Here is a 22,724-nt window from a genome sequence, read left to right on the forward strand (position 1 = left end):
ATACATAGACAAAACATATAACGGCTACCCAAGGTTACTGCCCGCATGAGTAGGATGTCCTAAGTAACAGTTCCTTCTCGGTATAACCAGTGAACCAAGGTCTGCACTAAGCAATCACTACTGACTAACTTTTAAATGTTCTGGCCATGAACACCAAAGGAAGCATGGGGGTGTCTTTACTCTGTAGTCCCGCCATTATGTAATGGAATGCCCACAAATGGAAGGGTGGCCTTATCCTGTATTCCCTTCCCTGCACCAAAGTATAAATATAAAGCTTATAGCAGGATCACTATGGTGACAATGGGTAGCTAAAATGGCTCTAAGGTTTGAGGCGCCATACCTTAGGCAAAGTCTCAGAAGGGGAGGTATTAGCGTCTCCATGCACTTCTGGCAGTCACAGTGTAACGGTCACGTACACACACACACACAGGGGGGAGGATAGTGACCACTGCGCTCCACTCTCACCCCTGGCCCTGCCTACTTGTCTTACGAGTCCTGATGACAGGGGACAACTGGACGGCAGTCCATAACTTTGTATATGTGCTAGGAGGACAGACAAGACAAATAATGGATTGTGAACAGACCGGGTCAATACCAAGAGAGCTGCGTAGTACAGAGGGATAAGCAAAGAATGGTCAGGAGAAGCTGGGGTCAAATACCAGGAGAGTAGTGAAGTACAACAGGAGTCCGCAAAGAATAGTCAAGTGGAAGCCGAGGTCAGAATACCACGAGGGATGCGCAGTACAGGAGGAGCAGGCAGAGGATCGTCAAGGAAGAGGATCAGGTAAACATACAGGAATCAAACAATCGCCAGGATCCTAAATTAACAGGCAACCTGTGGCCAGCAGGCTGCCTGTTAAATACTGGCTAGCTGGGGTCATATGAAGTGGCCAGCGCCACATGACCTGCACTAGAAAAAACAGTTGAGCACTGAGTGCTTAGCTCGGTGCTCAGACCTCCCCAGGTTTCTGGGGAAACTGAGGACGCCGGCCACGCAGAGGAGACGTGCGCAGCCGGTCCGTCCCGCCCCCTATCACCAATGAGACTCAGTGCGCGTCCTCACTCCTGCGCAGAAACGGGACGCCAGCGGCGCTGAGGAGAGCGAGCACCCCGGCGTCTCTTGTGACAGTACTTCTCCTTTTATGAGGGGCCACTGGACCCAAGACTTCAGGCGACGGCCTTTCAGGATGTTCTAAATGAAATTTTCGAACAAGTCTAGGAGCATGAACCTCCCTAGCAGGTATCCAAGATCTCTCCTCAGGTCCATACCCCTTCCAGTGAATCAGGTACTGCAAGGAATTACGCACTTTCCTGACATCCACTATTTTAGACACCACATACTCGACAGCATCATTAACAAGAATCGGCGGAGGTGATGCTTTCGATGGTACTACCGGTTAAAAATATTTTTTAAGTAGAAATTTATAGAACACATTATGAATGTGGAATGACTCGGGCAGTTCCAACCTCAACGATACCGGAATAATCACCTCCGTGATCTTATACGGTCCAATAAAACGAGGAGCAAATTTTCTAGAATCTACCTTGAAACAGAGATTCTTGCAGGACAACTATACCTTATCCCCAACCTGAAAATTCACCCTCTTTGAACGTCTCCTATAGGCCTTGATTTTATGAGAACTTTGAGCACTTTCTAGGTTCATTTGAACCCGGGCACAAACTGTGCACAGTTCAGAGAAGAGCCTATCTGCCTCAGGGTTAGAGGAGGAGACGGATGACCCAGAATGAAAATGGGGAAGGAATCCATGGTTACAAAAGAAAGGTGAAACCCCAGGAGAAGAATTAACACGGTTATTCAAAGAAAATTCAGCCAATGGAAGGTATTTAACCCATAATTGCTAGTCATCAGCAACATACAACCTCAAGAATTGTTCCACAGACTGATTAAGGCGTTCAGCCTGCCCATTACTCTCAGGGTGGTAGGCGGAGGTAAAAGACAATTAAATTTGACATTTTTGACAGAAAGTCCTCCAGAATTTGGACACAAACTGCACACCCCTGTCAGAAGCAATATTTTCCGGTATACCATGTAATCGAACAATTTATTTCACAAAAATAGACGCCAGGGTTTTGGCATTCGGGAGTTTAGACAGGGGAATGAAATGGACCATCTTGCTAAACCTATCAACCACTACCCAAACCACAGTCTTACCCTCCTCTGGCAGTAGGTCAGTTATAAAGTCCATCGAGATATTGGACCAGGTTCTACTGGGAATGGGTAGGGGTCGTAGATTACCAGAAGGGCGAGTCCTAGGTGTCTTGGACCTGGCACAAACCTCACAGGCTGACACGTAGGACTTGACATCCCTAGTTAGAGTGGGCCACCAATAAGATCTAGAAACCAGATCCTTAGTGCCCTCAAAACCCGGATGTCCACAAAAGGCAGAATCGTGACACTCACCCAACAGCTGGAGACGAAATTGTATGGGAACAAACAACTTATCTGTTGGGGTGGATACCAGTGCCAGATGTTGTTCAGCCTTAATGAGAGCCGAGATATCCTGGGTTAGGGCTGCTCTAAAGATATTTGCTGGTAGGATGGATTCAGGTGGTGCCTCAGTAGGTTGAAAAACATGGGAGCTCTGAGATAATACTTCCTGGCCTGAACGTAATGGAGAAATCAAAATGAGTAAAAAACAGAGCCTATCTGGCTTGACGGGGATTCAACCTCTTAGCAGACTCGAGAAACATAAGGTTTTTATGGTCAGTGACAACAGTTACACAATGCCTTGCCCCCTCCAGAAAATGACTCCACTCCACAAATGCCCATTTAATGGCCAGCAACTCCCTATTCCCTATTTCGTAGTTTCTCTCAGTGGGAGAAAATTTCCTGGAAAAGAAGGCACACGGTCTCAGGTTAGTGAGGCTAACAGGACCTTGTGAAAGGACTGCTCCTGCACCGTCCTCGGACGCATCCACCTCCACAATAAAGGGTCTCTCCTGATCAGGCTGAATCAGAATGGGAGCGTTACTGAATGCCTTTTTTAATGTTTCAAATGAAGAAAAGGCCTCAGTAGACCAATTCTCCAAATCCGCCCCTTTCTTAGTAAGGTCGGTCAACGGTTTAGCAATTACAGAAAAATTCATAATAAATTTACGATAGTAATTGTCGAAACCTAAGAACCGTTGTAAGGCCTTTAAGGATGAATGCCTTACCCATTGCTTAATTGCTAGTACCTTACCAGGATCCATCTTGAAGTCGTGAGGAGTCAGGACATGCCCTAGAAACAGTATCTCCTGTACACCAAAGACACATTTATCTTGTTTAGCGGATAACTGATTTAACATGACACACATGAGATTTGAAATCAAGAGAGAATATCAAAATGTCGTCAAGATAGACAATAACAAATTTACCTAAGAACTCCCTAAGAATATTGTTCATAAAGTTTTGGAACACAGCTGGGACATTGCTGAGTCCAAAAGGCATAAACTGATATTCAAAGTGTCCTGCCGGAGTATTGAACACCTTCTTCCATTCGTCTCCCTCTTTGATTCGGATTAGATTATATGCCCCTTTCAGGTCAATTTTGGAAAACCAGGTTGCCCCCAGGCTTAGAAAGATTATAAATTCGCCCCTTAGGAAACTTGGCACCCTCTACTAACTCTATGGCACAATCATAAGGTCTATGGGGTGGTAGAACCTCCGGAGTTGGTGATGAGAATACATCAGAATATTCCCTAACGACTGTGGGTAATGTTTCAGACTTTACTGAGACCCCAGCCTGTACCACGGACAAGCACGAGTCACACTTAGGTCCCCATTTCGCCAACTCCCCCTTGGACCAATCTATAGTGGGGTTGTGTAATCGGAACCAAGGCAACCCTAGTACCACCTCAACCGGTAAGTTCTCCAGGACTAAAAGGGAACATCTCTCAGAGTGGCACACACCCACAGTTAGAGGAACCTCTGAGGTACATGACCTCACCATACCACCAATCAGGGGAGTAGCATCAATATGTATGACATGGATAGGTGTAGGTTAAGCAAACATTGGAATAACCAGTTTAACAGCGTACTCAGAGTCAATAAAGCTGGCCGCTGAGCCAGAATCAATAAAGGCCTTACCCGACCATTTATTAACCCCCAGAGAAATCGTTATGGGTACCAAAAGCTTACATTTAGTAAAATCAGGGAGTACCTGGTCTTTAGGTTGCCTTGCCTCATGGGACTTGACGGAGAGGACCTTCTTAGGACACTGGTTGATCTAATAGTCAGGATCTCCGCAGTAGAAGCACACTCAACATCTGCGGCAAAGATTCCCTCGGGTCATGCCAACCTGCATGGGTTCTTCGGTAGAGACCTCAGCGTTGTCTCTGGGATAGGCCTCAGGCTCGGCCACCATCTGAGAAGAGAACTGTCGTTCCTGTCATCTCTCTCTAACCAGTTGGTCAAGTCGGACAACAAGGGTCATCATCTCCTCTAAGGTCTCTGGAAGTTGATAACTGACTAGAAGATCCTTTAAGTAATCAGACAGACCAAACCTAAACTGACTCCTAAGGGCTGGTTCGTTCCATCCTGAGGGGACACACCACCTTCTGAATTGGGTGGAATACTCCTCCGCAAGTAGATTGCCCTGAACCAGTGCATTTAGAGCCGTCTCGGCTACCAGAGCCCTGTCTGGTTCATCATAGAAGGTACCCAGGGCCTGAAAAAAACCTCCACTGATATTAAACAACAAGCACCAGGAGGTCAAGAGAATGCCCAGTCCTGGCGATCACCCTGTAGTCGGGAAATTACAATGCCCACGCGTTGACTCTCGGGGCCAGAGGACACGGGGCGCAAACGGAAATAAAGTTTGCAATTCTCCTTAAAGGAGATAAACTTTTTCCGGTCTCCAGAAAAGGGTTCTGGGAGCTTAATCTGGGGCTCTAAATGCGGACTGGAGGCCTGAGGAATGGAGGAACCTTGTCCTAGCTCAAAAGAACAGAGTTTCTCCCCTAGCTCCTGCACCATCTGCGTCAGATTAGAGACATGTATAAAACACGGACGTATCTAGATTTCCCTCGAGAGCAAGGGAAAAAAGAGAAAGAAGAGCACACAATAGGGTAGTATGTTCAAAACCCCGGATGGGGATATCAGAGTGAGAAATATCCAAACTCACCTTATAGGGTTGTGCTCCGGCAGGCACAACGCTACTGTAAACTTAATGAAAACAAGACCATTTGAACCAGGATTGCAGCCGCAGATTTTGTGATCTCTTGGCTGGGATGTCCAGTCCCTCCAAAAGAATTTGTGGGTAAAGAGAAGAAGAAGTTCTGCATCGGCGCGAATTCACCAGTATGATCAGTCTTGATAGATTATTTTTGTTTTAATAAGAAACAACGCGTTTCGGGGATGAAACACTCCCCTTCATCAGGTTACACCCAGATTAGAGACATGGTCAGTCAGGGTCACCAGAGGATTCATAATACAGTGGTTATTGGACCTGTTAATCTGTAACGGTCACGTACACACACACTGAAGGGGGAGGATAGTGACCACTGCGCTCCACCCTCACCCCTGGGCCTGCCTACTTGCCTCACGAGTCCTGATGACAGGGGACAACTGGACGGCAGTCCCTAACTTAGGATATGTGCTCGGAGGACAGACAAGACAAATAACGGATTGTGAACGGACCGGGTCAATACCAAGAGAGCTGCGTAGTACAGAGGGATAAAGCAGAGAATAGTCAGGAGAGGCCGGGGTCAAATACCACGAGAGCAATGAAGTACAACCGGAATCCGCAAAGAATAGTCAAGTGGAAGCCGAGTTCAGAATACCAGGAGGGATGCGCAGTACAGGAGGAGCAGGCAGAGCATCGTTAGGGAACAGGATCAGGTAGGCATACAGGAATCAAACAATCGCCAGGAACCTAAATTAACAGGCAACCTGTGCCACATGACCCGCACTAGGAAGAACAGCTGAGTCCATCCCGCCCCCATCACCAAGGAAACGAGGACGCAGTGCGCGTCCTCGCTCCTGCGCAGAAACAGGACGCCGGTGGTGCTGAGGAGAGTGAGCGCCCTGGCGTCTCATGACACACAGGAGGAGTGTATAATAATCCCATGAAACTCCTGGAAGACACCTCAGGATTGGAGCAATCCTGAACATATAACAAACGGGAAGGAGGGGTCAAAAACTCCTCTAACCATTCCCGAAGCAGCGGGGTTACCCGTGTAGTAACTAGACCTGCCAGGACTTACCACTTGGTCCTACCCTGGGTACCTATGGGTATATAACACCGGGTGTAGGCCATTAGTATTAAGCATCCAGATTGGCAGTCCGTATAAAGGGGGAAGAGAACAAGAGCTGTAAAGTAAGGCACACTGGAGTAAGTTGCTACATTTCTGGTTAAGTGCAAAGTTAAGTGCAATTATCACAATAAGTGCATGAGGTCACATTGCGGCACCTGGAAAAGAATACACACAATGGGCATATGATTCTTGAACGTTACACAACCTGTAAACTGGTAATGAAATTAGTGCAAAAACATTACAGTATGAATCACAAAGAGCTCAGGTATACGTTTGAGTCTTTCCTTTGGGTGCAAGCTTTTTACGTTGCAGTAAACCATTTTTAGAAAATAGTGCAAATTTATTAGTGCAAGAGTATGCTCAAATATAACTTGAGTCCTTTTGCTTGAAGTGCTTAATGTAGAATACTCTGGAAACGGTAAAAAGTCAATTGTAATCCACAGGAATGATAGAGTTAATTGTAATCCACACAAGGTAGTGGGTAATTGCCACAGTGGGTAGTTTTCCTCACAGGAAAGTCTTGAAATCTTCCTCCTGGGTCCCATATTTGAGGTCGCAAAAGTTCTTCTCTGAACTGTGTGCTCTCAGCAGCTGTAACTCTAGCAGAAACTTCATCTGCGATCTCCTGGTGGCATTCTGTGGCAGAACTTGGAACTGTAATTTCACCCTTTTCTGGAAGATCCTCTATAAGTCTTGGCTTTTTCCTTGTAGGTGACAGATTTTCTGGACAGCAATAAAGGACGGACCCTTGGTCTTTCATAGCAAAGAGCTCCGGATTCGGTGGTGGCTCTGGAGTGCGTGAAGCAGGATAAGTGGACACCTCACTGGTAGATAGGTCACTTTCAGTGGCTGCTGGATCTGATAGAGTCATATTAGGTGTGCTGTCTTCAGCAGGCGGCTGAGAAGACTTGGAGGCTTCATACAATTCCCTTTTGCTGTGCTCTTTTTCCTCCACAATTTATTTGTATGTTTTTATGCGTTTTCTTCTTTCTGACAAGTCATCTACTCCAGTAAACATCCTCTCTATCTTTTTCCATTCTTCCGCTCTCTTTAGCAAGTCCTGTAATGTACTCCACCTGTGGGCTTTCCATCGGACAAGGTCATCCTGCCAGGTGACCTCTTCATCACTACAGGAACTGTTGAGGAACACAAGAGGGTGCTCCTGCATCTTGTAGTTCAGGCTGGCTTCTGTGATGGAGCCAGGGGCGTAGCTAAAGGCTCATGGGCCCTGGTGCAAGAGTTCAGCTTGGGCCCCCCTTCCCTCAAACCTTCGTGCTGCAGGAGGCAAAAAATTGAAACTGCACCCCCTCTCCTCCATACCAAATTCTTAACCTAACCCCTTCTGTCCAGCCAGAGGTGTAACTTGCATACACCTTCTATAATACCAGTGTCTTCTTATGTTGCACAAGGGTCTTTAGGCCCCTCAGGCTCCTGGGCCCGGTAGCGGCTGCTACCTCTGCACCCCCTATAGCTACGCCCCTGGATGGAGCTGTCTGGGTAGTGAGGCTGGTAAAAGCTACGGTGAGCTGCTGTACATCCGGAACTCCTGCTGGGGCAGAACTCATGGCTGTAGTGGCTCTGGAAAAGGTATCGCCAGTGGTGGTGACAGCAGGGAAGGAGTGCTCTCTCTGGGCAGCGGAGTGGGAGCTTTGGCTGCCTCCGCCATGCCAAAGCCTAAGGGACACCTTATGGACTTCTCTGGGTAAGACGTATCCCTGTGCTCTGGGATTGAAAGTCAGTACTAAGTTATTTATTTGCCCCACCTGTAGAGTTGAGGCCGCAGGGAGTTCAGGGATCACCATGGGGACCTCCTGGAGTACGGTGACCTGTTCCGGGACCACGGGGCGCGGTGTAGGGGCAGCTGCAGGCTGGACCAAGGCCTCAGGGAACTGGTTGGTTACTACCCGAGGTTGCAGCCGGGTGGCCGGTTCCGGAGCCCCATCCTGCTGTGCGATGGTCACTGCGATGAGTGACGTAGTCGTAGCTTGTTCTAGTGCCGATGCTTTGGTCAGTGGGCCAGGCGGTGAGGGCTCAAGTGTAGTTGTCCTCTCCGGGGCCTTGTTAGTCGGAGTCATCGCCTCCGCAGAAGTGGGCTTGAGTCCGGCAGCCATATTGGTTTCCAGGTTGGCGGCCATCTTTCTTGCTTCGTCTGTCATGAAGAGTGCAGGAGGTAAGGGTGGAGCCTGAGGGGAGGAGTCTTCACTCCCTGGGCTTGTAGAACAGAGTTTTTGGTGGGCAGGATTTAGGTTTCCCGCTTCTGAAGGGGCGTATTCTGCATTTTTGCGCTTCTAAGAGGGCGTTACTGTGTTTTCCCGCTTCTAAAGGGCATGAAGAAGCAGCGCCATTACAGAAATATGGTGAATTAACCCTTGGACTGCTGGTGCGCACTGGATAGCACTTTCTGGCAAAGTAACAAAGCAATAAAGTAATTTATTAGGGTTTTGGCACAATTCTCAGGTCTTGCAGTACTGTTAAACATGCAATTTGATCCTGTTGGCACACAATTGGATCCGGTTCTGTTGTAGCAGGGGTAGGCACACAATTCAATCCAATCCGGTTTGTGACGCCAAAAATGCAATAGAGCAGGACTGTAGTACGGTTACATGGACGCCAAATTATGCAGTGGGTCAGGATATGGGTATAATAGTCTATAGTTTGTTTGTGACGCCAATTGCAGCGTGCGCAGGGTACTGTCACAGGGCCCTCCAAGGTGTTATAACTCACGCCCCAGGCTAGATCCTGGCTCACTTGCAATAAATTGTGTGGTGCTAGTAGGAGTAATAGAGGGATTTGCAGCAGAAATTTAGATCCAGACCTTGGATAAAGTTCAAACTTGTCTTTACTAGTTGTAGCTTTCATCCAAGCAAGATACAGCTTTAGTCTTAGGTCCCAGCAGGTATTGGCAATGGTTGGCAGGAATTTATGCTTCTGCTCTCTCATGTACCTGGATCTTTGCAGGAAAGGACGTCTGCTTGTTGCTCTAAACTGTGGCAGGAATTTGGCTTCTGCACTATCTTCTGCTGTTTGGGGACTGACTAGCTGAGGAAGAATATGGCTTCTCCTGGGTCTCTGGTCTGTACTCACAGTTAGCTTCTCACGGTATGGTTCTTTCTGTAACTGGAGTTGTCTGCTTACTTCTACCGGCTGTGGCTGCAAGGGCTCAAGCTGGGGATGATGATCAATGTCTCAGTCGAGACAAGATCCTGGCTTTGTATCTGGGAGCTCCTACTCGCACAGCCTTCCCCTAGAAGGGGTGGCTGGCACACTCACACTAACTTCCTTCCCTCCCCGTGAGGCAGGATATGGGCACAGCCCACTTCTGCTCACAGTGGGGGGAGCTAAACTGGAATGAACTATTCCAGTTTTAAAAACACTAAACTGAAACTGATTATGTCCCTGCTAACACATTGCTGCCACCTTCTGGTGAACATGGAAATTACAGCAATATGCATGTAACAAGGCTTTCAATGCACATTTGTGAGAATATTATGTGAAATTACACAAGATGACAAGGCAAATACTTTTAACAGATTGTAGCGGGGTAAAAGAGTTTCGTAACACAACTCTGGGGTGTTACAAATGTGCTGACGACAAGACACAAGTGGTTTTGCACGCTGTGCAATCAGAGCCTGAAGCGAGGCATAAACGTTCTCAACCTGAGCACAACCTGCATGACCAGGCATCTAAGTGCAAAGCACGAGCTGCAGTGGAGTAGACACCTCAAAAATCAAGAAAGGTATCTGGCTCCTCCTGCTTCCTCTTCTACTGCAGTCTCGGCGGCCTCTTCATCCACCTCTGGAGCAAACAGAGGACCTGCCAGCAACACCAACACCTGGGTCACCAAGCATCTCCACAATGTCCCACGGAAGCGTTCAGCTCTCCATCTCCCAAACACTGGAGCGGAAGAGGAAGTACCCCCCTACCCACCCACGATCCCTGGCCCTGAATGCCAGCATTTCAAAATTACTGGCCTTTGAAATGCTTTCATTCCGTCTGGTGGATATGGAGAGTTTTAAAAGCCTTTTGGCGGTGGCTGTCCCACAGTACGTCGTGCCCAGCCGCCACTACTTGTCCAGGCGAGCCATCCCTTCCCTGCACAACCAAGTGGGGGGGACAAAATCAGTTGTGCACTGCGCAACGCCATCTGTAGCAAGGTCCACCTAACTACGGATAGGTGGACCAGTAAGCACGGTCAGGGATGTTATATCTCCCTTACAGCACACTGGGTAAATGCATTGGCGGCTGGGCCTGATTAAGATAGCAGTTTGGCGCATGTCCTTTCACCACCGAGGATTGCAGGGCGCTTCAGTTTGCCTCCTGCTTCTTCCTCCTCTTACTCTGCTTCCTCATCCTATACCAGCTCCTCATTCGGTCAGCGTAACACCTTCACCACCAACTTCAGCACAGCCAGAGGTAAACGACAGCAGGCAGTTTTAAAACGTATCTGTTTGGGGGACAAACCCCACACCGCGCAGGAGCTGTGGACGGGCATGGAACAACAGACCGATGAGTGGTTGGTGCCAGTGAGTCTCAAGCCCGGCCTGGTGGTGTGCGCTAATGGGTGAAATCTCGTAGCAGCTCTGGGACTAGTTGGTTTGACGCACATCCCTTGCCTGGTGCTTGTGCTGAATTTGGTGGTGCAGCGGTTCCTTAAAAATTAACCAGATATGTCAGAGCTGCTGCAGAAATTGCGGGGCCATCTGTGCGCGCTTTTGACGTTCTCACCCTGCTGCTGCTTGCCTGTCTGCGCTGCAGCTTAACTTTGGCCTTCCCGCTCACCACCTCATATGTGACGTGCCCACAAGGTGGAACTCCACTTTGCACATGCTAGCCAGACAGTAGGCGATAGTGGAGTTTCAGCTGCAGCACACATGGGTGAGTCGCTCTGCGGAACAGTACCACTTCACCACCAATGACTGGTGGGCCTCCATGTGAGACCTGTGTTCCATGTTGTGCTGTTTCGAGTACTCCACCATCATAGCCAGTGCCGATAACGCTGTTCTCAGCGTAACTATCCCACTTCTATGCTGACTTGAAAAAACGCTGCTGGCGATGATGGAAGAGGATGTGGCACAGGAGGAGAAGAAAATGGGATCAATTCATAGGGATACAGGCCAGTCATTCACAAGTGGCTCCAAGGGTGGGTTCCTGCACCCACAAACACCAGGTACACAGATGTCCAGCCAGGGCACAGTTCTTGAGGATGACGAGGTGGAGGATGAGGAGGAGGAGGAGGAACGATGTTCACAGCAGGGTGGCACCCAGACCAGCTCATGGCCATCACTGGTGCATGGCTGGGGGGATACAGAGGACACAGACCACACACCTCCCACAGAGGATAGTTTTTCGTTGCCTCTGGGCAGCCTGGCACACATGAGCAACTACATGCTGCAGTTTCTCCGCAATGACCGCCGAGTTGCCCACATTCTAACTTGTGCTTATTACTGGGTTGCCACGCTGCTGGATCCTAGTTACAAGGACGACCTACCGTCCTTAATTCCATCACTGGAGCGTGATAGTAAGATGCGCACACATAATGAAGCATTATGTAATCCATTTCCTGAACGCCATTTATTTTAATTTTTCTGCCAATCGTCTTGTGCAGGGGCTCGTTTTTTTTGTAAGAAGAGTTGACGTTGTTATTGGTACCATTTTTGGGTACATATCATTTTTTGATCATTCATTATTACACTTTATCGGACAAGGTGACCAAAAAATTGGTTGTTTTAGCACAGTTTTTATTTGTTTTTACAGTGTTCATTTGAGGGGTGAGGTCATGTGATATTTTTATAGAGCAGGTCGTTACGGATGTGTTACTACCTAATATGTATAATTTTTCTTATTTATTTAAGTTTTACAGAATAAAAGCAATTTTGAAAAAAATAATAATAATGTTTTAGTGTCATCATATTCTGGGAGCAATATTTTATTTTTTATTTTTTTGCGATTGTCTTATGTAGGGGCTAATTTTTTGCAGCATGAGGTGACGTTTTTTTCGGTACCATTTTGGGTGGCATACGCCTTTTTGATCGCTTGGTGTTGAACTTTTTGTGATGTAAGGTGACAAAAATAGCTTTTTTTGAAACAGTTTTTATTTTTATTTTTTATGGTGTTTATCGGACAGGCTGGATTATGTGATATATTTATAGAGCCTGTCATTGCGGAGGCAGTGATACCTAATATGTCTGTTTTTTCTATTTTTTATTATAAAATCAGTGGAAAGGGGTGTTTTTTTCTGTTTTTACTTGAAACTTTTTCATTTTTCATTATTAAAAACACTTTTTTGACTTTTTTAACTTTACTCCTGTCCCACTCTGGGACTTCAACTTTTGTGGGTCTGATCACCTCTACTATGCATTACAATACATCTGTATTGTAATACAATTAAATAAAAAACTCCTATCAAGATAGAAAAGCTACCACACAAAAAGTTATTTATAAACTTGAAAAATGTATTGAGTAATCCACATATATATCACATATTTATCATAAAAAACATATAGCAGCAGACATGGAGAAAACTGGAGTATGACAAATATGTCAGCAGAATCCGCGCATCCAAGGAGGTTGATCGATAATATCCCGGTGGGGCAGTTCTTAAGAGCGAGGCGGATATGCTCTACTGACCAACTTTTTGAGACACAAGCGGAGGATCTACGTAATAGATTCCAAGCTAGGAAGTATACGGAGAGATCTATCGAAAAGGCATACTGACGAGCAAGACAATCTAGACGATCTGATTTGTTACAAAATAAAAAATGTAAGAATACCACAGAGGATGTTAGATTTATTACAACCTTCAACAATAAAAGCAGGGAGATTACCAACATATTATCCAAACACTGGGGCATTTTAAAATTAGACCCACAATTAAGGGATAAACTGAAAGAACATCCAAGTATTACCTTTAGGAGAGCAAAGAATTTAAAAGAGCACCTGGTACAGAGCCACTATGTGGTACGCTCTCCCAACCCCTTTGGATCAAGAGGCCCTCGCTGGGGTAATAAACAGTGTGGGAAGTGTGTGGTCTGTCAATATGGATAGGAGTGAGATCTTCTGGGATGCCACACACCAAAAGGAATTTAAAATCACCTATCCTATTGACTGTGCCGCGACAGGGGTGATATATTGGGCTATTTGCCCCTGTAATAAAATATATGTAGGAATGACCTCCCGTCAATTTAAGAAACGTATCCGCGAGCATGTGCTGGCTATTGAATCTGCCAGGGACATCACGGATGTGGAATTACTCACAACCATACATAGGCACTTCAAGGCAGCAGATGATTGCGATGGATCTGAATTGCGTTTCCTTGGGATTGATCGTATGTGAAGATCTCCTCGAGAGGGGGTAACCGGAAGAGACTATTAGACTATTAGCCCAACGAGAAACACGTTGGATCTATATGTTGAAATCTATGGCCCCGTTAGGGTTAAATGATAATAATAGCTTTGCTCCATTCTTATAGATTCTCCCCTTTGCTTCTATGAATTAGGATCATCTTGAACCACCAGGTAGGACCAGATGTTTTAGGCTACTTTCACACTAGCGTTGTTTTAATCCGGCGTTCAATTCCGACACTGGAACTGCCCGCCGAATCCGGAAAAACGTGTGAAAACGGATTACATTTGAATCCTGATCAGGCTTTCGATCACAATGGAAAAATGCATTGGAAAAAACGGATCCGCCATTTATGGACTTTAACTTTTTTTTCACATTTTTCGGGTTTAACATGCAAAAGCCGGATCCGTTTTGACTGAACACACAGGGCCGGATCCGGCGTTAATGCAAGTCAATGGGAAAAAAGCCTGATCAGGCGTTCAGTCAAAGTGTTCAGGCTTTTTGGCCGGAGGTAAAAATACTGCATGCTACGTTTTTATGAAAAGCCTGATCAGTCAAAAAGACTGAACAGAAGACATCCTGATGCATCCTGAAGGACTGACTCTCCATTCAGAATGCATTAGGATAAAACTGATCAGTTCTTTTCCGGATTTGAGCCTCTAGGACGGAACTCAGCGCCGGAAAAGAAAAACGCTAGTGTGAAAGTAGCCTTAGCAGTTCAATGTGTACTGTAGTATTAGCCATGCCGTGATAATGTATGGTGGTTCTTCATATATACTTATGTGCCATATCTCTCCTCTTTTTAGTGACCTTATAGTAGTCTATTGATGTCAATTCCGTCATGCAATTTCACAGCCGGTGGGATAATAAGCTCGGATGAATTAATCACCATTATGCACTTGCTCTCCATGTTTTAGTGTATTATACACCAGGTGACATAGTCTTTACCCCATGTGACGGATCACGTGATGCATGACATAGTCTGCTGCGTCATCGAGTCATAAAGAGTTTGAATACATCGGGAAGCGGCAACAAGTTATTTGATGACTGATAGGCTGTTAGTATAATACTCATCAATTGGTTTATCTTGAAACCGGGGTGGGTATATAGGAGGGAGGGATTGGCCAGGTCTTCATGCCCCGCGAGGAAGCGCACAGCGAAACGATCGTCGGGCGGCACGCTCCAGGCCGGGTCAGTAACCTTGATGATTATTGTTAGACTTTGCAGATGTCACCGTTCCTCATCATCAGTGTCGAGCGGTGAATTGCATGTTTGTATACCGAGCCTAACATATGTTTATATTGCGATCTATAATTGCACGGAGCTGAGTATATTTGTCATACTCCAGTTTTCTCCATGTCTGCTGCTATATGTTTTTTATGATAATTATGTGATATATATGTAAATTACTCAATAAATTTTTCAAGTTTATAAAAAACTTTTTGCGTGGTAGCTTTTCTAGCTTGATAGGAGTTTTATGTATGATTCCATGCCAGATACTTATGGTATTTAATCTTTGGTGTTTTATCTGTATAGTAATGCATTGCCTGTTAGTGTATTACACAGAGTAGTACACGAACAGTTTGACTAGGAGACGGGGCTGGGGCTGGATCTCCTCGGCTTCCATAGAAGTCAGGTCCTTATTCCTTAGCAAGGCATCGGGTTGCCTTCTCAACCATCTCTGCGTTGACGGGAACCCGATGGGCTCCTTCACTGACAGCAATCCCCTTCTATGCCGTGATCAGCGCTGACCGTGATATAGAAGGGGTTAATCCGCCGGCATCGGCTTTTATAGCAGGGGCCCGGCTCTCAGTGACTGCCGGTCCTCTGCAGTTATTGGGCGGGCACCGCTCCGGTCACCATTACATAATAGTAAGTCAAAATGCGACAAGTCACTTGCCGCCATGATGTACTATTACGTTATGGGTCAGGAAGGGGTTAATCTTATGGTCCAACGTTTCTTGAAAAAGTTTACTGTCCCTCTCACAATTCTAGTACAGTCAAAAAAGCTGTGCAATCATTTCAGCCATTCCTACGTGGCACGAAATGCTCTCCTGGACTTTCAGCGTCACAGCGGTCTGCCGTTACACCACATGATCGGTGACGTGCCAACCCGCTGGACACTGCACATACTAGAGAGAAGGACCAAGTTGTCCCGTGTCAGAGTCCAAAACATCACCTTTGTTAAAATGACCATCTTGCCACTTACTGCCTGCCTACCATGTTTTTGCCTGCCGACCATCATGTTCCTTACGATGACTGCACCTGCTGCTGCTGCCATCATGCCACGGCCACCATCATGGAACCTCTGCCTTCTGCCTGCCAACATGTATCAATTTAACATCTGCTGCTGTTTTTGCCACCCACCACCACTACAGCAACCACTCCGTGGTGATGGTCCCCTACTGCCACCACTATTAACACTTTGCATCTGTCTCTACTACTGCTGCTATCACCCATAAAAAGCTGATCTACTGCCATGCCAGGTTGCTACCGCTGCTACTCATGTTGCAGCCACATACCGCTAATACCTTACCTAGCCTTAATCCACTCTAATTATGCTGCTTATTATACTCCAGAGCTGCACTCACTATTCTGCTGGTGCAGTAACTGTGCACATACATTACTTATCATATACTGATCCTGAGTTACATCCTGTATTATACTCCAGAGCTGCACTCACTATTCTGCTGGTGCAGTCACTGTGTACATACATTACTTATCCTGTACTGATCCTGAGTTACATCCTGTATTATACTCCAGAGCTGCACTCACTATTCTGCTGGTGCAGTCACTGTGTACATACATTACTTATCCTGTACTGATCCCGAGTCATATCCTGTATTATACTCCAGAGCTGCACTCACTATTCTGCTGGTGCAGTCACTGTGTACATACATTACTTATCCTGTACTGATCCTGAGTTACATCCTGTATTATACTCCAGAGCTGCACTCACTATTCTGCTGGTGCAGTCACTGTGTACATACATTACTTATCATATACTGATCCTGAGTTACATCTTGTATTATACTCCAGAGCTGCACTCACTATTCTGCTGGTGCAGTCACTGTGTACATACATTACTTATCCTGTACTGATCCTGAGTTACATCCTGTATTATACTCCAGAGCTGCACTCACTATTCTGCTGGTGCAGTCACTGTGTACATACATTACTTATCCTGTACTGATCCCGAGTCATATCCTGTATTATACTCCAGAGCTGCACTCACTATTCTGCTGGTGCAGTCACTGTGTACATACATTACTTATCCTGTACTGATCCTGAGTTACATCCTGTATTATACTCCAGAGCTGCACTCACTATTCTGCTGGTGCAGTCACTGTGTACATACATTACTTATCATATACTGATCCTGAGTTACATCTTGTATTATACTCCAGAGCTGCACTCACTATTCTGCTGGTGCAGTAACTGTGCACATACATTACTTATCATATACTGATCCTGAGTTACATCCTGTATTATACTCCAGAGCTGCACTCACTATTCTGCTGGTGCAGTCACTGTGTACATACATTACTTATCCTGTACTGATCCTGAGTTACATCCTGTATTATACTCCAGAGCTGCACTCACTATTCTGCTGGTGCAGTCACTGTGTACATACATTACTTATCCTGTACTGATCCCGAGTCATATCCTGTATTATACTCCAGAGCTGCACTCACTATTCTGCTGGTGCAGTCACTGTGTACATACATTACTTATCCTGTACTGATCCTGAGTTACATCCTGTATTATACTCCAGAGCTGCACTCACTATTCTGCTGGTGCAGTCACTGTGTACATACATTACTTATCATATACTGATCCTGAGTTACATCTTGTATTATACTCCAGAGCTGCACTCACTATTCTGCTGGTGCAGTCACTGTGTACATACATTACTTATCCTGTACTGATCCTGAGTTACATCCTGTATTATACTCCAGAGCTGCACTCACTATTCTGCTGGTGCAGTCGCTGTGTACATACATTACTTATCGTATACTGATCCTGAGTTACATCCTGTATTATACTCCAGAGCTGCACTCACAATTTTGCAGCTGGATGGAGGAATTGAGGCTCTGTAAAGGGTAGATGAGAGGCAGCGAGTACTTGTAGTTCTCAGGAGTTGTGAACATAGGAATGACTTTGCTCGTGTCCGCGCTGCGTTGGCAGGATTGTCCCAGGTGTAGATTTCGAAATGCCACAAGGATAGTACAAATAAGTGAATGCTGGGAGTAGTAGTCAATCCTTGTTAATTAGAAATCTGAAACTGCTCCTGGATCATGTGACCAGATAATAAAGAGGGAGATCCCATTAGGCAGACAGCTGGCCGGTTAGCTCAGTTGGTTAGAGCGTGGTGCTAATAACGCCAAGGTCGCGGCTTCGATCCCCGTACGGGCCATTGGTTTTCTGTTTTCTTTAAAGGGGTTGTCCGGGTTCAGAGCTGAAACCAGAAGTGCCCCCATTTTTAGGCCCCCCTGATATGAGCATTGCAGCATTTTATACTCCGATGCTCTCGCTTGCCCTGCGCTGTATATTTTTTTACACTGCTAGGCAGAGGCTTCCGCCTAGCAATCTTTCCGGCAACATCACGGCTCTAATGGGCGGGCTTTAGCGCTGCCCTAGCCGTTTTACAAGCTAGCCCATTAGTGGTAGTATTATGTCATGGGTCAAGAAGGGGTTAATCTTGTGGTCCAACATTTCTTGAAAAAGTTTACTGTCCCTCTCACAGTTCTGGTAAAGTCAAGAAAGCTGTGCAATCATTTAAGCCATTCCTACGTGGCACGAAATGCTCTCCTGGACTTTCAGCGTCACAGCGGTCTGCCGTTACACCACATGATCGGACACTGCAACTCATGTTGCAGCCACATACCGCTAATACCTTACCTAGCCTTAATCCACTCTAATTATGCTGCTTATTATACTCCAGAGCTGCACTCACTTGTCACGGCTGAGGATGGGGAAAATCCTCAGCCGTGCGGTGCCAGTAGATGTCTGGTCGCTACTCGGCCAGGGCAACAGAATTAGGGAGCAGGTCACCTCCTATTGCGTCCCTAACACTGACCCTGTCTCCTGTCCGTATGAGCCGACCCTGATGGTAGGAAGGCTCATACTCTGGAACCTAATAGTCCCTACAAGCCCTCAGGATGGCTCTGAACTAAGGAGCAGGGTAAGACGACCTGTTCCTCCTCGGCACGGAGGAACAGGAGTCTTACTGGCCAAGCAGCATGGAGATGGGGAACATAAACAGATCTACGGATATGACAGGTGAACCCAACAGTTCCACACTAACCTGCCACAGCCTTGCTGACTGGAACCCGAGCTCAGAAAACGCTGTCCACACAAACAAAGACAAACAGCACCCACATAAGAACACTCAGGAACCAGGACATCCATAGCTGCACTAAAAACCAAAGACATAGAACATCAACAAAACATCAAGGTTATGGATTTATGACCGGAAGGTTGGCCCTTACTAGAAGGATGGTAACAGGATACCAGGAGGACGACTCCAGCAACATGCCTGGAGTACCCCTCCAGACAACTGATCTGGACTGAGACTTTATAGCCCATGTAGCCACACCCACACAGACACACCCAGTGCACACACACATTAGGAAGGAAATAACCCTTCACACACCAGGGAAGGGAAGAAAACCCATTAAAGGGGAAAGTGCACAAATGCACATAACACTGTAGCTGTTACCGCAGGCAATGACATGGGTGGCAACCATGTCCTGGGAGTCAGCCAGAAGGCCGAGACAGTGCCACCACATGTACACATCCAAACCAAACGTTGTCACGGGCAGCCACAGTGAAGGGAAGAGTCACAGTGCACACCAAACATACGAAGTGCATAACATACACACACACACCTAACAGAAAGGTTGCTAGGTGCAACCGCATGCACAACATAGCAAGCTGCCACAATACAGCTCAGACTGCTATGCTGCCACATACATACTGTTGCCAGCGGCAACCACAGGTGAGGCAAATACCACAGCCCTCACCTGTGATTGACAACCAAACTAAACCGCTGACAACCGCATGCGGTTCAGGAGTCACGGTCATGGCCATGGCCGTGACATCACTATTCTGCTATTGGAGTCACTGTGTACATATATTACATTACTTATCCTGTACTGATCCTGAGTTACATCCTGTATTATACTCCAGAGCTGCACTCACTATTCTGCTGGTGCAGTCACTGTGTACATACATTACTTATCCTGTACTGATCCTGAGTTACATCCTGTATTATACTCCAGAGCTGCACTCACTATTCTGCTGGTGCAGTCACTGTGTACATACATTACTTATCCTGTACTGATCCTGAGTTACATCCTGTATTATACTTCAGAGCTGCACTCACTATTCTGCTGGTGGAGTCACTGTGTACATACATTACTTATCCTGTACTGATCCTGAGTTACATCCTGTATTATACTCCAGAGCTGCACTCACTATTCTGCTGGTGCAGTCACTGTGTACATACATTACTTATCCTGTACTGATCCTGAGTTACATCCTGTATTATACTCCAGAGCTGCACTCACTATTCTGCTGGTGCAGTCACTGTGTACATACATTACATTACTTATCCTGTACTGATCCTGAGTTACATCCTGTATTATACTCCAGAGCTGCACTCACTATTCTGCTGGTGCAGTCACTGTGTACATACATTACTTATCCTGTACTGATCCTGAGTTACATCCTGTATTATACTCCAGAGCTGCACTCACTATTCTGCTGGTGCAGTCACTGTGTACATACATTACTTATCCTGTACTGATCCTGAGTTTTACATCAAGACACGGAGGCTTCGTATTGCTATCTCCTTCTTTACTTCCACCAATAGCAGCAAAGGAGAAATGAACATAATCAAAACAATAAAGGACCCTCCCCTAACAGGTCCTATAATAAGCCGTGTCCTCTTCATATCTTCCTCTTTCTTTGCTGCTCCACCAGAGATAAGTTATTTATTTATTTGATTATGTGATTTTTGATTCAGGAAGCATTTGTGTCTTTGCTTGTATTTCAATACTGGCCTAGTATATTTATGCTATTCTGACCTGTTGCAGGGTCCCCCCCTGTTTTCACTTTGTTGTGGGGTCTTATCCCTGTATTGCTTTATCCCCCATACACCTGTTGCGGCCTGCATCTGGGGGTCGTCCCCCCCCTTCCTCTCTCCCCTCTGCCTTGGCATTTGCTCTTTTCCCCTCATCCTTTCACTTTGGGGTGTGTTCTCTAGCACCCTCCTCTCCCCCTACCTCTGCGCCGCTCCGATTCCTTCCCCCGGGTCTCCGGCGGCATAGGCTTTCGGCGGGCTTTCTCTCCTGTGGCTTCCCGCGGCTCCGAGATCTCGCGAGATCTCGGCGGCCATCTTGGGAGCCCCCGCCCGTCCTATCGCGAGATTTCGGAGCATTCAGCAGTGCTCCCCTGCTCGGCTCAACTCCGGATCGGCTCCTGCTACCTGCGGCGTTTGGGGTGACTAACCCCTAGATAGGTTAGTTTTTTCGGCCACAGATTAGGCGCCACTGTTAGGCACTGTTAGACTAGGTGCCCCCATCGATTGCCCAGCAATTAGTCCTTAGTTTGAGATAATCTATAGCATGTCTTCAGACCGCTCTCCCCCTGGGCCTAATCCCCCCCCACCCTCGGGGGACCCCAGCTTGACAGCCATGAGCGCACAGGCCCTGGAGCTACAACGCTCAGTGTCTAGTGCCATTATAGAGGCCATGGGCTCCATGTCCTCAATGATTTCTCAGACCATATCTCAGGCCTTATCTGCCCATGCTCCAGGCCCCTCTACTCTAATGCCTACACCCACTAACCCGCAGCCTACCATTGAACCTCCTGCCCAGGAGAATTTGATTGGTGTGATCCAAGCCACCCAGGATAGCGCGCTTAGATCGCGCAAAAGAGCCTTACCGCGCCAGGCAGAAAGGGCGCGAACGTGGAAATGTGCTAGAGCACAAACTGATGACATAGATTCTGATAATGAATCTGACATGGAGGCTTATGCGGAGGCAGATGACCACTCTGATGGGGAGTTGGAGATGGAACAGGAGTTTCCAAGTACCTCAGGCCCTAGGCCGTCCACATCTGGGTCCGTGGGCGCATCCACCTCTGCCCCCAACGCGGCTTCTAGCCTGGTGGATCCTTCTGGCAACCCACTATTTGACCCTGATGCCCTCCACCACCCTAGGTCGGCGGAGTGGATGCCGGTAGCTCACGTTAGCGACTACCTGGAGCATTGGGTGCATCGTCCTTTCAGCAAGGAGGCGCGCAGCAAGCTCTGTGCGGAATGCCCCAGACCGTTGATCCCCAACAAGGTCTGTGAAACGCCATCTGTGGATCAAAAGATGACGCAGTTCTTGGCTAAAACCGGATGGAATCCCCGTAAAGGGCTAGATTCCGCTATAAAGAGCTGTCAGGACAAGCTCCTCGACATTTTTGGTCCCCTCGCCAAGATCTTTGAGATGGCCGAATCGGCCAGAGTGGACGGCTCTCCGGTCGATCCGGAGGAGCTTACGGGCTGGATCCAAAGAGCCATTTGCATCGCGGGCAGCACTAACTCCTACCTGTCCATTGAAAGGCGTAAAGCCATTCTTTTTAAAATTGACCCAAAATTGGCTAACCTGGCACTCACTGAGACAGGGAAGGAGGCTCAGGGTCAACTGTTCGGGGATTCCTTTATTAAGGACCTCAGCAGGTACGTTGGAGCATTCACCGCATTGGACAAGGCCCAGTCCTCCATGAAAAGGGTATTTCAGGGACGGGTCTCCACTAGGGCCGGCAGTGGTAGGGGCCGTCTGTCCGGCCGCTCCAGTTATCAAGCCCGCAGCTCGGGCCGAGGCTCCTTCAACCAGAGGCCTCCATTCCAGGACCAAAGGAATCCCCCCTCGTTCTTCCCGGCCAGAGGCGGCCAATGGCGTTCCAGGTCGGTTAGAGGAAATCCGAACTACAGAAAATCCTTCGGTAAGTCTTTCCCCACTGGGGACTTCTTTCTCCCCTCGTGTAGGGGGCAGACTCCGTCTATGTTCCCACGTTTGGTCCAACATCACTTCAGATCCATGGGTGCTGAACACTGTGCAAGGGTTCC

The 22,724-nt window shown here is 47.1% G+C and overlaps 1 non-coding gene across 1 annotated transcript; it reads left to right on the forward strand.

The window, feature by feature from the left end:
* Positions 1–17,943: 17,943 nt before the first annotated feature.
* Positions 17,944–18,017, forward strand: TRNAI-AAU. The gene has a single exon. It is a non-coding gene; the product is annotated as a tRNA-Ile (tRNA).
* The last annotated feature ends 4,707 nt before the right edge of the window (positions 18,018–22,724 follow it).

The sequence above is a fragment of the Bufo gargarizans genome, chromosome 2 (genome assembly GCF_014858855.1).
Source record: "Bufo gargarizans isolate SCDJY-AF-19 chromosome 2, ASM1485885v1, whole genome shotgun sequence".
NCBI lineage: Eukaryota > Metazoa > Chordata > Amphibia > Anura > Bufonidae > Bufo > Bufo gargarizans.